This window comes from Scyliorhinus canicula, chromosome 18, assembly GCF_902713615.1.
Source record: "Scyliorhinus canicula chromosome 18, sScyCan1.1, whole genome shotgun sequence".
NCBI classification, from domain to species: Eukaryota; Metazoa; Chordata; class Chondrichthyes; order Carcharhiniformes; family Scyliorhinidae; genus Scyliorhinus; species Scyliorhinus canicula.
Window position 1 is genome coordinate 120426551 of NC_052163.1, and position 13179 is coordinate 120439729.

The 13179-nt window shown below is 46.8% G+C and overlaps 1 protein-coding gene across 2 annotated transcripts in view; it reads right to left on the reverse strand.

Moving 5' to 3' along the window:
* LOC119953024 (spindlin-1-like) overlaps positions 1 to 13179 on the reverse strand; it is a 94270-nt gene that overhangs the window by 41959 nt on the left and 39132 nt on the right. Inside the window, exon 1 of one of the 2 annotated variants that reach the window (XM_038776799.1) lies at positions 4834 to 4864. The exons of the other annotated variant lie outside the window; for it this stretch is intronic. The gene's annotated coding sequence lies outside the window, so the exon portion shown is untranslated. Of the gene's footprint in view, positions 1 to 4833; positions 4865 to 13179 lie in introns of those variants that run through there. 2 annotated transcript variants of the gene reach the window in all.

The window sequence follows — 13179 nt, forward strand, 5'->3', positions numbered from 1 at the left end:
GCTGGTTAGGCCACAGCTAGAATACTATGTGCAGTTCTGGTCTCCACATTATAGGAGTGATGATTGCACTGGGAAGGATACAGAGGAGATTCACCAGGATGTTGCCTGGGCTGGAGCGTTTTAGCTATGAAAAGAGGCTGGTTAGACTGAGGTTAATACCTCAGAGCAGAGATGGCTGAGGGGTCCCGAGTGAAGTGTACAAAATTATGAGGAACATAGATAGGGTAGATCGGAAGGGGAAGAGTGATCAATAACCAGGGGGCATAGATTTACGGTAAGTGGGAGGAGATTCAGAGGGGATTTGAGGAAAAACGTTTTCACCCAGAGGGTGGTGGGAATCTGTAACTAACTGCCCAAAAGGACGGTATAGGCGCCAGCCCTGACAGTATTTCAAGAAGCATTTAGGTGACCACTTGAAATGTAATAGCAGGCTAGGCTACGGGCCAAGTGCTGGAAAATAGGATTAGAATAGATAGGTGCTTGATGGCCAGCGGAGACATAATGAGCAGAAGGCTGGGTCTATTTTTGCGCTGGAATATTCTTATGACTAACTTTCAAAATGGATTTGGATAAATACTTGAAATGGAAAGATGTGCAGAGCAATGAAAATGAAATAAAAATGAAATGAAATGAAAAATTTAATGAAATGAAAATCGCTTATTGTCACGAGTAGGCTTCGATGAAGTTACTGTGAAAAGTCCCTAGTCGCCACATTCCGCCGCCTGTTCGGGGAGGCTGGTACGGGAATTGAACCGTGCTTTGGCCTGCCTTGGTCTGCTTTAAAAGCCAGCGATTTAGCCCAGTGTGCTAAACCAGCCCCTTGGGGAAAGAATAGGATAATGAGACTAATTGGATGACACTTTTATTGAGTCAACACAGGTAGAATGGGCCAAATGACCTCATTCTGTGTTGTATGAACCTATTCTATCAAACAGCACATTCTGACAAACCACATTGCCTCAAACAAGGCTCCCATAAAGCAACTCAACTTGGCATGGCAGTTTTGCTAGTTATAAAACATGGAAAACAATTTTTTTTTTAAAAAAGTGAATGCCCAAAGTCATACTTATGTGTACCACACCTGCAAAATATATTTCAGACAGTGAAAAGCCAGCCACTTCTTTCTGACCTCAAGATCTGCCTCAAGACTGCAAGCTATTGACTGACCACAGCAAGGTGCAGCAGTTAGATGAGGTGTTTTGAAAGGAACACACCAAGTCACAGGCAGTTTCACTGTGGCAAAGGAAAGGACAGACAGACTTGCATTTACATGGTCCTTTTCAACAACTGTTGAACATCCCAAAATGTGTTATAGTCAGTGGGGATTCCTTTGAAATGTAGTCAGTGTTGTAATGTAGGAAACATGGCAGTCAATCTTGTGTAACACAAACAGCGCTGTGACAATGACTGAAGTGATTATTTCAGTATCTGCCCTGCCTCGGTTGGTAACGCTCTAGTCTCCCAAGTCAGAAGGTCATGGGGCCAAGTGAAGGGTGCGGAGATAGGGCCGGGGAATGGGACCAGCTGGGTAGCTCTTATGGGAGCCGAGGGGGGAGGGGAGGGGCACGATGGGCCAAATGGCCTCCTTCTGTGCTGTAAATAACAAAACAACAAAAAAAAAAGCACAAAAAAACCAGGTTGACATTACAGGGTAGCACTGAGGGAATGCTGCATTGTTGGAAGCGCTGTCCTTCGGAGAAGGCATTGACCGAGGCCTTCTCTACCCTCTTGGGAGGATGCAAAAGATGCCGTGGCGCTATTCCAAAGGGGAGCGGGGTGCTTATCCCTGATGTTGTGGTCAATAATTATTCCTCAATAAACCACACTGAGAACAGATGTATTGCCATTGCTAACTTGCGGGAGGTGGCTGTGAGCAAATTGGCTGCTCCGTTTCCAACATTCTAACAGCGAGTACACTTCAAAGGCACTTCGGGACATCCCGAGAATGTGGAAGGGACCTAAACAAATGCAGGCCTTTCTTTTTCTGAAGTTGGGTTGAGGGACTGATGGGAGCAAAAACACAACAGAACGCATCACCCGATGTAGAATTACATACATTCTGTGTAAAATTATGTTTGATAACACCCCTGTGATTCACCTTCAGACTTAGTGTTCATGAATAGTAATTCATTGGTGTTGTAATGATCCTGGGCAGAGTCAATGATAAAACTTGGCCCACCTTGATACAATGCCAAAGTTCGCCTCTCTTATCTAGCATGGGACATGGGTGCCACCTGGCAAGGCCGATACTTGTTGACCATCCCATTGCAGCAGGCGGTTAAGAGCCAACCACATTGCTGTGGGTCGAGAGTCATGTGTAAGCCAGACCAATAATAATAATAATAATAATAATAATAATAATAATAATAATAATCGCTTATTGTCACAAGTAGGCTTCAATGAAGTTACTGTGAAAAGCCCCTAGTCGCCACATGCCGGCGCCTGTTCGGGGAATTGAACCCGCGCTGCTGCCTTGTTCTGCATTGCAAGCCAGCTGTTTAGCCCACTGTGCTAAACGAGCCCCAGTAACCAGTGTTACAGTTCCGGGCCAGACCCCAACTTATGTCAGGAAATCAGACGAGATCCCAACAATTAATTAATTTGTAGAACTGTGAGGAAAGGCTACTTTGTCCCAGAGTGATTCCACTGGCATATGGGAATCTTTTATATCAAACCAAACCTTATTATTAATACAGCATTGACCACATTAACATCACAGAAAATAGCTTTATAATTAACAGTTAAACAATTCTTAAAATACATGGAAACACTGACTATTAACTTCTAACTTCTCTATCTCCAATGTAGCAAAGCCTATTACAGGTCAAAAGCCACTTATCAAATATCAAACACAGGGTCACTTAAGAACATAAGAACTAGGAGCAGGAGTAGGCCATCTGGCCCCTCGAGCCTGCTCCGTCATTCAATGAGATCATGGCTGATCTTTTGTGGACTCAGCTCCACTTTCCGGCTCGAACACCATAACCCTTAATCCCTTTATTCTTCAAAAAAACTATCTATTTTTATCTTAAAAACATTTAATGAAGGAGCCTCTACTGCTTCACTGGGCAAGGAATTCCATAGATTCACAACCCTTTGGGTGAAGGAGTTCCTCCTAAACTCAGTCTTAAATCTACTTCCCCTTATTTTGAGGCTATGCCCCCTAGTTCTGCTTTCACCCACCAGTGGAAACAACCTGCCCGCATCTATCCTATCTATTCCCTTCATAATTTTATATGTTTCTATAAGATCCCCCCTCATCCTTCTAAATTCCAATGAGTACAGTCCCAGTCTACTCAACCTCTCCTCGTAATCCAACCCCTTCAGCTCTGGGATTAACCTAGTGAATCTCCTCTGCACACCCTCCAGTGCCAGTATGTCCTTTCTCAATTAAGGAGACCAAAACTGTTCACAATACTCCAGGTGTGGCCTCACTAACACCTTATACAATTGCAGCATGACCTACCTAGTCTTAAACTCCATCCCTCTAGCAATGAAGGACAAAATTCCATTTGCCTTTTTAATCACCTGTTGTACCTGTAAACCAGCTTTTTGCGACTCATGCACTAGCACACCCAGGTCTCTCTGCACAGCAGCATGTTTCAATATTTTATCATTTAAATAATAATCCCGTTTTCTGTTATTCCTACCAAAATGGATAACCACACATTTGTCAACATTGTATTCCATCTGCCAAACCCTAGCCCATTCACTTAACCAGTCCAAATACCTCTGCAGACTTCCAGTATCCTCTGCACTTTTCGCTTTATCACTCATCTTAGTGTCGTCTGCAAACTTGGGACACATTGCCCTTGGTCCCCAACTCCAAATCATCTATGTAAATTGTGAACAACTGTGGGCCCAACACGGATCCCTGAGGGACACCACTAGCTACTGATTGCCAACCAAAGAAACACCCATTAATCCCCACTCTTTGCTTTCTATTAATTAACCAATCCTCTATCCATGCTACTACTTTACCCTTAATGCCATGCATCTTTATCTTATGCAGCAACCTTTTGTGTGGTACCTTGTCAAAGGCATTCTGGAAATCCAGATATACCACATCCATTGGCTCCCCGTTATCTACCGCACTGGTAATGTCCTCAAAAAATTCCACTAAATTAGTTAGGCAAGACCTGCCCTTTATGAACCCATGCTGTGTCTGCCCAATGGGACAATTTCTATCCAGATGCCTCGCTATTTCTTCCATGATGGTAGATTCCAGCATCTTCTCTACTACCAAAGGTAAGCTCACTGGCCTGTAATTACCCGCTCTCTGCCTACCTCCTTTTTAAAACAGTAGTGTCACGTTTGCTAATTTCCAATCCACCAGGACCACCCCAGAGTCTAGTGAATTTTGGTAAATTATCACTAGTGCATTTGCAATTTCCCTAGCCATCTCTTTTAGCACTCGGATGCATTCCCATCAAGGCCAGGAGACTTGTCTACCTTTAGCCCCATTAGCTTGCCCATCACTACCTCCTGAGTGATAACAATCCTCTCAAGGTCCTCACCTGTCATAGCCTAATTTCTATCAGTCACTGGCATGTTATTTGTGTCTTCCACTGTGAAGACCGACCCAAAAAACCTGTTCAGTTCCTTAGCCATTTCCTCATCTCCCATTATTAAAACTCCCCTCTCATCTTCTAACAGACCAATATTTACCTCAGCGACTCTTTTTTGTTTTACATATTTGTAGAAACTTTTACTATCTGTTTTTATATTCTGAGCGAGTTTACTCTCATAATCTATCTTACTATTCTTTATACCTTTTTTAGTAGCTTTCTGTTGCCCCCTAAAGATTTACCAGTCCTCTAGTCTCCCACTAACCTTTGCCACTTTGTATGCCTTTTTCCTTCAATTTGATACTCTCCCTTATTTCCTTAGATATCCACGGTCGATTTTCCCTCTTTCTACCGTCCTTCCTTTTTGTTGGTATAAACCTTTGCTGTACTATTATGGATGGATTTCTTGACGGGGCAGGAGAAAGAAAGCGGGGAGAGGGCGTGCGAGAGAGAGAGAGGGGGAGAGAGGGAGAAGAGCGAGAAAGAGGGTGGAGAGCGAGAAAGAGGGTGGAGAGCGAAAGAGAGGGGGCGGAGAGCAAGAGAGAGGGGGCAGAGCGAGAAAGGGGGGAGAGCGAGAGAGAAAGGGGAGAGCGAGAAAGAGATGGGGAGCGAGAAAGAGAGGGGGAACGAGAAAGAGAGGGGGAACGAGAGAGGGGGAACGAGCGAGAGAGGGGGATCGAGAAAGACAGGGGGAACTGAGAGGGGGAAGACCGAGTGAGAGAGGAGGAGAACGAGAGAGAGGGGGAAGAGCGAGAGAGAGGATGGAGAGCGAGAGAGGGGGAGAGCGAGAGAGATCGGGGAGAGCGAGAGAGATCGGGGAGAGCGAGAGAGATCGGAGAGAGCGAGAGAGATCGGGGAGAGCGAGAGAGATCGGGGAGAGCGAGAGAGATCGGGGAGAGGGAGAGAGATCGGGGAGAGGGAGAGAGATCGGGGAGAGGGAGAGAGATCGGGGAGAGGGAGAGAGATCGGGGAGAGGGAGAGAGATCGGGGAGAGCGAGAGAGATCGGGGAGAGCGAGAGAGATCGGGGAGAGCGAGAGAGATCGGGGAGAGCGAGAGAGATCGGGGAGAGCGAGAGAAATCGGGGAGAGCGAGAGATCGGGGAGAGCGAGCGAGGTCGGGGAGAGCGAGAGAGGTCGGGGAGAGCGAGAGAGGTCGGGGAGAGCGAGAGAGGTCGGGGAGAGCGAGAGAGGTCGGGGAGAGCGAGAGAGGTCGGGGAGAGCGAGAGAGGTCGGGGAGAGCGAGAGAGATCGGGGAGAGCGAGAGAGATCGGGGAGAGCGAGAGAGATTCGGAGAGAGCGAGAGAGATCGGGAGAGCGAGAGAGATCGGGGAGAGCGAGAGAGATCGGAGAGAGCGAGAGAGATCGGGGAGAGCGAGAGAGATCGGGGAGAGCGAGAGAGATCGGGAGAGCGAGAGAGATCGGGGAGAGCGAGAGAGATCGGGGAGAGCGAGAGAGATAGGGGAGAGCGAGAGAGATCGGGGAGAGCGAGAGAGAGTCGGGGAGAGCGAGAGAGTCGGGGAGAGAGCGAGAGAGATCGGGGAGAGCAGGAGAGATCGGGGAGAGCGAGAGAGAGACGGGGAGAGCGAGAGAGACGGGGAGAGCGAGAGAGACGGGGAGAGCGAGAGAGACGGGGAGAGCGAGAGAGACGGGGAGAGCGAGAGAGACGGGGAGAGCGAGAGAGACGGGGAGAGCGAGAGAGACGGGGAGAGCGAGAGAGACGGGGAGAGCGAGAGAGACGGGGAGAGCGAGAGAGACGGGGAGAGCGAGAGAGATCGGGGAGAGCGAGAGAGACGGGGAGAGCGAGAGAGACGGGGAGAGCGAGAGAGACGGGGAGAGCGAGAGAGATCGGGGAGAGCGAGAGAGATCGGGGAGAGCGAGAGAGATCGGGGAGAGCGAGAGAGATCGGGGAGAGCGAGAGAGATCGGGGAGAGCGAGAGAGATCGGGGAGAGCGAGAGAGATCGGGGAGAGCGAGAGAGATCAGGGAGAGCGAGAGGGATCGGGGAGAGCGAGAATGCGTGGGGGAGAGGAAGAGAGGAGGAGGGGGAGATTAAGCGAGAGAGAGGGAGGGTGATTGGGGGAGAGTGAGAGAGGGGGAGAATGAGAGATGGGGGGGAGAGAGCATGAGAGATGGGGGTGGGAGGGAGCAAAAGAGAACAAATGAACGGAGACCTATCTAAAATACACAATATTCCATTAACCCCCATACAGATAAATAAATATTTGATTTGAATTAATGATGATCTCACTTTACAATACTTTAATTACAGCCCTAGGGGACACATCACCTGCCTGTATGTTAAAACCTAATTTTAAAATAATTCTGCAATGAATATATACACCTTATCTCAGGCTTTTAATAACATTACTGCAACCGGTATAACATACTATATAGATATATATATATACACCTAATTCTTACATTAATCACAGTAGGTAAGGATGGCAGGCTTCCTTCCCAAAGGGCATTAAACCAGATGTTTTTTACCACAATTTATGATAGTTGTCATGGTCACCATTACTGATAAGAACTGGCAGAAAGACATATGTAATTTGGAGAGGTAGGGGTTGGGGAAAGAGGAGGCAGGGAATAGAAACAAGTTAGCACTTGTACAGCGCCTGCTGCTAAGAACATGCATGTGTGGATGTCTGGACAGCACACAAGGCCATTCAGCCCACTGAGCCTGTGCTAGCTCTTCAGAAAATCCACCTAATTAGCCCATGACCCAGATTCATCCCCAGAGCTCTACAAACTTGTGCCTTTCATGTTCATATGAAATTTTCATATTAATTCTACCATTGAATATGCCACCCTTCCAAGCAGTGACTTTTAGATCAAAACAACTACTATATGCCAACCCTCCAATCAGTCATCACAGGTTCTCTTTATTTATTCTAATTATTATGATCTTTGAACAGTGGCTTGGAAACTGGACAGACATCCCAATATTTTATTTTAATTTTGTAACACTGTGCGGAACCCTCACTCCCGGAGTGATTGCACGAAGGGGGAAGGATATGGTATATTAAAACAAACTTCATTACTAACACAGTGTTTTTTTTTTCTTATAAATTTAGAGTACCCAATTATTTTTTCCAATTAAGGGGCAATTTAGTGTACCCAATCCACCTATCCTGCACATCTTTGGGTTGTGGGGGTGAAACCCACGCAGACTAACACAGTGTTAAAATATCTTTCACATCGCACAATTAAACTATCTTAATAATAATGATCTTTATTGTCGCGAGTAGGCTTACATTAACACTGCAATGAAGTTAGTGTGCAGAGCCCCTAGTCGCCACATTCCGGCGCCTGTTCGGGTACACGGAGGGAGAATTCAGAATGTCCAATTCACCCAACAGCACGTCTTTCGGGACTTGTGGGAGGAAACCGGAGCACCCGGAGAAGACCCATGCAGACACAGGGAGAACATGCAGAATTCGCACAGACAGTGACCTAAGCCGGGAATCGAATCTGGGACACACGTTCCCCAACCAGAAACCATGGTTAAATTGGTAGATTCACTCCCCACTGAAGGCCAGTTCTGAGGTATTCAAGACATGCGACCCCGACCTATACAAGAAATCCAGATACGACCTCAGTAAAATCTTCAAGGATGCCAAGAGACAAGCTAGTATCACAGACTAACGTCATGGACTCGTCAGTTGTGGCAAGGCTTAAACAACATAACAAGCTGCAAAGCAAAGTCGAGTAGAATCTCCGTCAGCAGCGCACCCCTCCTCGATGAACTCAATGCATTCTATGTTCCGTCTGAGCAGGAAACCATCAAACTGTTGTCAACTGCCCCACAAGCCTTGGACGAACCCACACCTACTGTCGCAGCTTCCGAAGTCAGATCTGCCTTCTTGAAAGTGAACCATCGGAAAGCGATGGGTCCTGATGGGGTCTCTGGTCGTGCACTCAGATCCTGCGCGGACCAGTTGGCAGATGTGTTCGCAGACACCTTCAACCTCTCCCTACTCCATTCCGAGGTTCCCACCTGCTTCAAAAGACCACCATCATACCAGTGCCAAAGAAGAACCAGGCAACGTGCCTCAACGACTACCTCGATATACTGCAATCCGGCATACCACCACAATCGGTCCACAGCAGACGCCATCTCCCTGGCCCTACACTCATCCCTGGAGCATCTCGCTAACAAGGACTCCTACGTCAAGACTCCTATTCATTGACTACAGCTCCGCCTTCAACACCATAACCCCAGCCAAACTCATATCAAAGTTCCAAAACCTAGGACTTGGCTCCTCACTCTGCAACTGGATCCTCGGACTTCCTGACCCATAGACCACAAATTAGTGAGGATAAACAATGTCACGATAGTCCTCAATATCGGGGCCCCGCAAGGCTGCGTATTTCGTCCCTACTGCACTCCCTATACACACATGACTGTGTCACAATTTGGCTCCAACTCCATCTACCGGTTTGCTGATGAACCGACTGTAGTGGGTCGGATCTCAAACAATGATGAGTCAAAGTAAAGGAGGGAGATAAAGAACCTAGTGGAGTGGTGCAATGACAACAATCTGCCCCTCAATGTCAACAAAACTAAGGAGCTGGTCATTGCCTTCAGGAAGCAAATTTTTGTACACACCCCTGTCTGTATCAATGGTGCCGAGCTGAAGATGGTTGCCAGCTTCAAATTCCTAGGTGTGTGCATCACCAACAATCTGTCCTGGAACACCTACAACAATGCTATGACCAAGAAAGCACAACAGTGCCTATACCTCCTCAGGAAACTAAGTGCATTTGGCAAGGCCACATTGACTCTTACCATAGAAACATCCTATCTGACTGCATCACAGCCTGGTATGGCAACTGCTGGGCCCAAGACTGTAAGAAACTACAGTGAGTCGTGAACACAGCCCAGTCCATCACACAAACCTGCCTCCCATCCATTGACTCTGTCTCCACCTCCCATTGCCTGGGGAAAGTGGGCAGCATAATCAAAGACCTCTCCCACCTGGGTTATTCACTCTTCCAACTTCTTCCATTGGGCAGGAGATACAAAAGTCTGAGAAGGCGCACTAACAGGTTCAAAAGCAGCTTCTTCCCGCTGTTACCAGACTCCTGAATGACTCGCTTATGGGCTGAACTGATCTCTTCACACATCTTCTCTGCTGAGTACTCCTGCACTCCGTAGGCTTCACCTGATGCCTGTGCCTATGTATTTACAATGTGCATTTATGTACGTCCTATGTTTTTTTCATGTATGGAATGATCTATCAGGACTGTACGCAGAACAATACTCTTCACTGTACCTCTGTACACGTGACAATAAACAAATCCAAATCCACGGTACTTATATGGCTGGTCCAATTCCATCTCTGGTCAATGTTAACCCTTCGAATGTTGATTGTGGGGGACTCAGCGATGGTAATGCCATTGAATGTCAAGGGGAGTAGGTTAGATTCTCCCTTGCTGGAGATATTCTTGCCAGGCAATGACTGTTACTTGCCACTTATAAGCTCAAGCCTCCAGTGTTGTCCAGGTCGTGCTTCTTATGGGCCCAGACTGCTTCAGTATCTGAGGAATTACCATTCCTGTTCCTTTGGGCTAAGGAACTTGGCCAGTAGAGTACAGGAAGCCCAGCTTGTGGTAACTAGAATGGGCAAATTTGCACATTTTCCACCAATGAGCAGAACATGATATTTTAGAATAAATCAGTTATTCCAACCACAACAACGGTTACGTCTTCTCAGGGGGAAATCAGGCCCCACATCTCTTCTCGAATGGCAACAATGCCTGTGATACAATTTAACTGTAACATCTGTGCCCTGACCTCTCTAAATGTAGCTGTAGTTTACATATCATTTCCTGCACTTTTGTGAAATGTTCTCCCACACACTATGTTCTCACCATTCACATTAACAAGCTGCAGACGTTAACTCTATCCAGGACACACAAACTGTGGGCCCATGCCCTACGCCAAAATTTAAGATATTTAATCTAACTTTCAGATAAAATGTTAATCCGAGGTGCTCATTCGTACATAATTTGAGGCTCGGCAGAGAGCTGCGATGCTCCCATCCTTACTTAGCCCCCTACTATACTCTCTATACACAAACGACTGTGTGGCAAAATTCGCTCCAAATCCATCTATTCCCAGAGAGGACGGCACGGTGGCACAGTGGTTAGCACTGCTGCCACACAGCACCGGGGATCCGGGTTCAATTCTGGCCTTGGGTGGCTGTCTATGCAGAGATTGCACTTTCTCCCCGAGTCTCAGTGGGTTTCCTCCGGATGCTCCGGTTTCCTCCCAAAGTCCAAATATATGCTTTGACAAAGGGTCATCTGGACTCGAAACATTAGCACTTTTCTCTCCCTACAGATGCTGCCAGACCTGCTGAGATTTTCCAGCATTCTCTCTTTGGCCAAAGATATGCAGGTTAGGTTGATTGGCCATGCTAAACTGCCCCTTTGTGTCCAAAAGTTAGACGGGGTTACAGGGTTGAGGGGGGAGTGGGCCTAGTAGGGGTGCTCTTCCAGAGAGTCGTTGCAGATTCGGTGGACCGAATGGCCTCCTTCTGCACTGTAGGTATTCTATGATTCTATGAAAACAACTTCAGAGTCTGTGAAAGCAAGGGGAGGGATTGGGGGCCTGGGAAAGAGATTCTGAACAAAGGCACAATGTTGGAAAACACTGCGGACCTGTAATAAAAAGCAGCAAAATGCAGGAACACTCAGCAGGTCAGGCAGCTTGCAGTTCTGACGAAAGGCCATCGAGCCAAAATGTAACTCTGCTTCTTGCTCTACAGAGGCTGCCTGACCTGTTGAGTGTTCCCAGCATTTTCTTATGCTTACTGAAGAGATTCTGAAACCTCACTCAAATAACAGTGTAGCAACTACTGTTGGGATGCAAAGCGTCTTTACATTGTATTCTGCTAGTCAGTGCACAATGTCAAACTGGCCTCTAGGTACTACTGTCCCAGATTTATATTAGCCTTCCTCTTCACTCTTCTGGAGGCCTATTAATGGTCAATTTGACAAGCACACACGATCATGTCATGTGAGAGTACCTTTAAGAAATGGATGTTTAAGCAATGTACCTTTAAGAAATAGAACTGATCATATCACTGAAGTGATGTCAGAGGGTGGGTGGAGCTGAGCTCACTTCTGCTTTTTGAGTTTCAGTTTGAGAAGGCAGCTGGGAGTGTCTGTGTTTTTTTCTGTGAGCTGCATGAAGAAACACAGAGCTGGTCTGTTGATTTCTGCAATCCAAAGACTATAAATATATTGAATGTAACCTAATGTGCTCCTATTTTTGAAGGTTTGAAGTCTTTTGGATGTTTAAAGGAACAGTTTGAAGGATTATTTAGTGTTGTAGTCTTTTGGGGTTATCTTTGAAGTAATGGGTGTTAAGATATTCAATGTTTGTTTTAAAAGGGTTAACTTGAGTTCATAGAATAAACATGGTTTTGTTTACATAAATGATATGTACACCTGGAGGGTACACCGTGTGCTTCCCACACCACAATCTATTAAAAGTTGTGGGTTGGTTGAACTCCATGAAACACTTTGGGGTTCTGTAAACCCCGACCCATAACAATCAGTCTTCATTTTCTGAACCTGCCATCAGTGGACAATGCTGATATAAGTGACAATTCTTCAGTGAAAGCACTGAGACTGGACACAGAAACTGCGCTGGTGCGTTATGGCACAAACACAGTGATCTGGCTTCCAGCACCTTTGAAGGAAAACAGAGAACGTTGGAGCTCCATTGCTAAACCAGCAGATCATCGTCAAACCAGATCACCGCCAAACCAGCAGATCACCGCCAAACCAGAACCTCACCGCCAAATCAGCACCTCACCGCCAAATCAGCACCTCACCGCCAAATCAGCACCTCACCGCCAAATCAGCACCTCACCGTCAAATCAGCACCTCACTGCCAAATCAGCACCTCACCGCAAAATCAACACATCATCAGCAAATCAGCACATCACCGCCAAATCAGCACATCACCGTCAAATCAGCACATCACCGACAAATCAGCACATCACCGACAAATCACCAGATCACTGCCAAATCACCAGATCACCGCCAAAACAGCAGATCATGCCACAAGCAAAAGCTATACATTTTTATTTCCTCTGCTTGGGCTCGTGTGCTTGGATTTGATGGCAAGGGTGCTTTCCAGGTGCACTGGAGACGATGCAAATATAAATCTACAAAAATGATTTCAAAGCCGAGGGGTTTATACCAATCAGGAGACACCAAAAAAGCGGCAGCGTTTTGCTCCCGCAACAGAGAGAAGGGCGATCGAAGGATGTGGAAGCATTGAAAAAGGTGCAAAGGAGATTTACCAGGATGCTGCCTGGTTTGCACTATAGGTCTTATGAGGAAAGGTTGAGGGAGCTGGAGCTTTTCTCTTTGGAGTGGAGAAGGATGAGAGGCGACTTAATAGAGGTTTATAAGATGATGAGGGGGATCGATAGAGTGGACGTTCAGAGACTATTTCCTCAGGTGGATGTAGCTGTTACAAAGGGGCATAACTATAAGATTCAGGGTGGGAGATATAGGAAGGATGTCCGAGGTAGGTTCTTTACTCAGTGGTTGGAGTGTGGAATGGACTACCTGCTGTGATAGTGAAG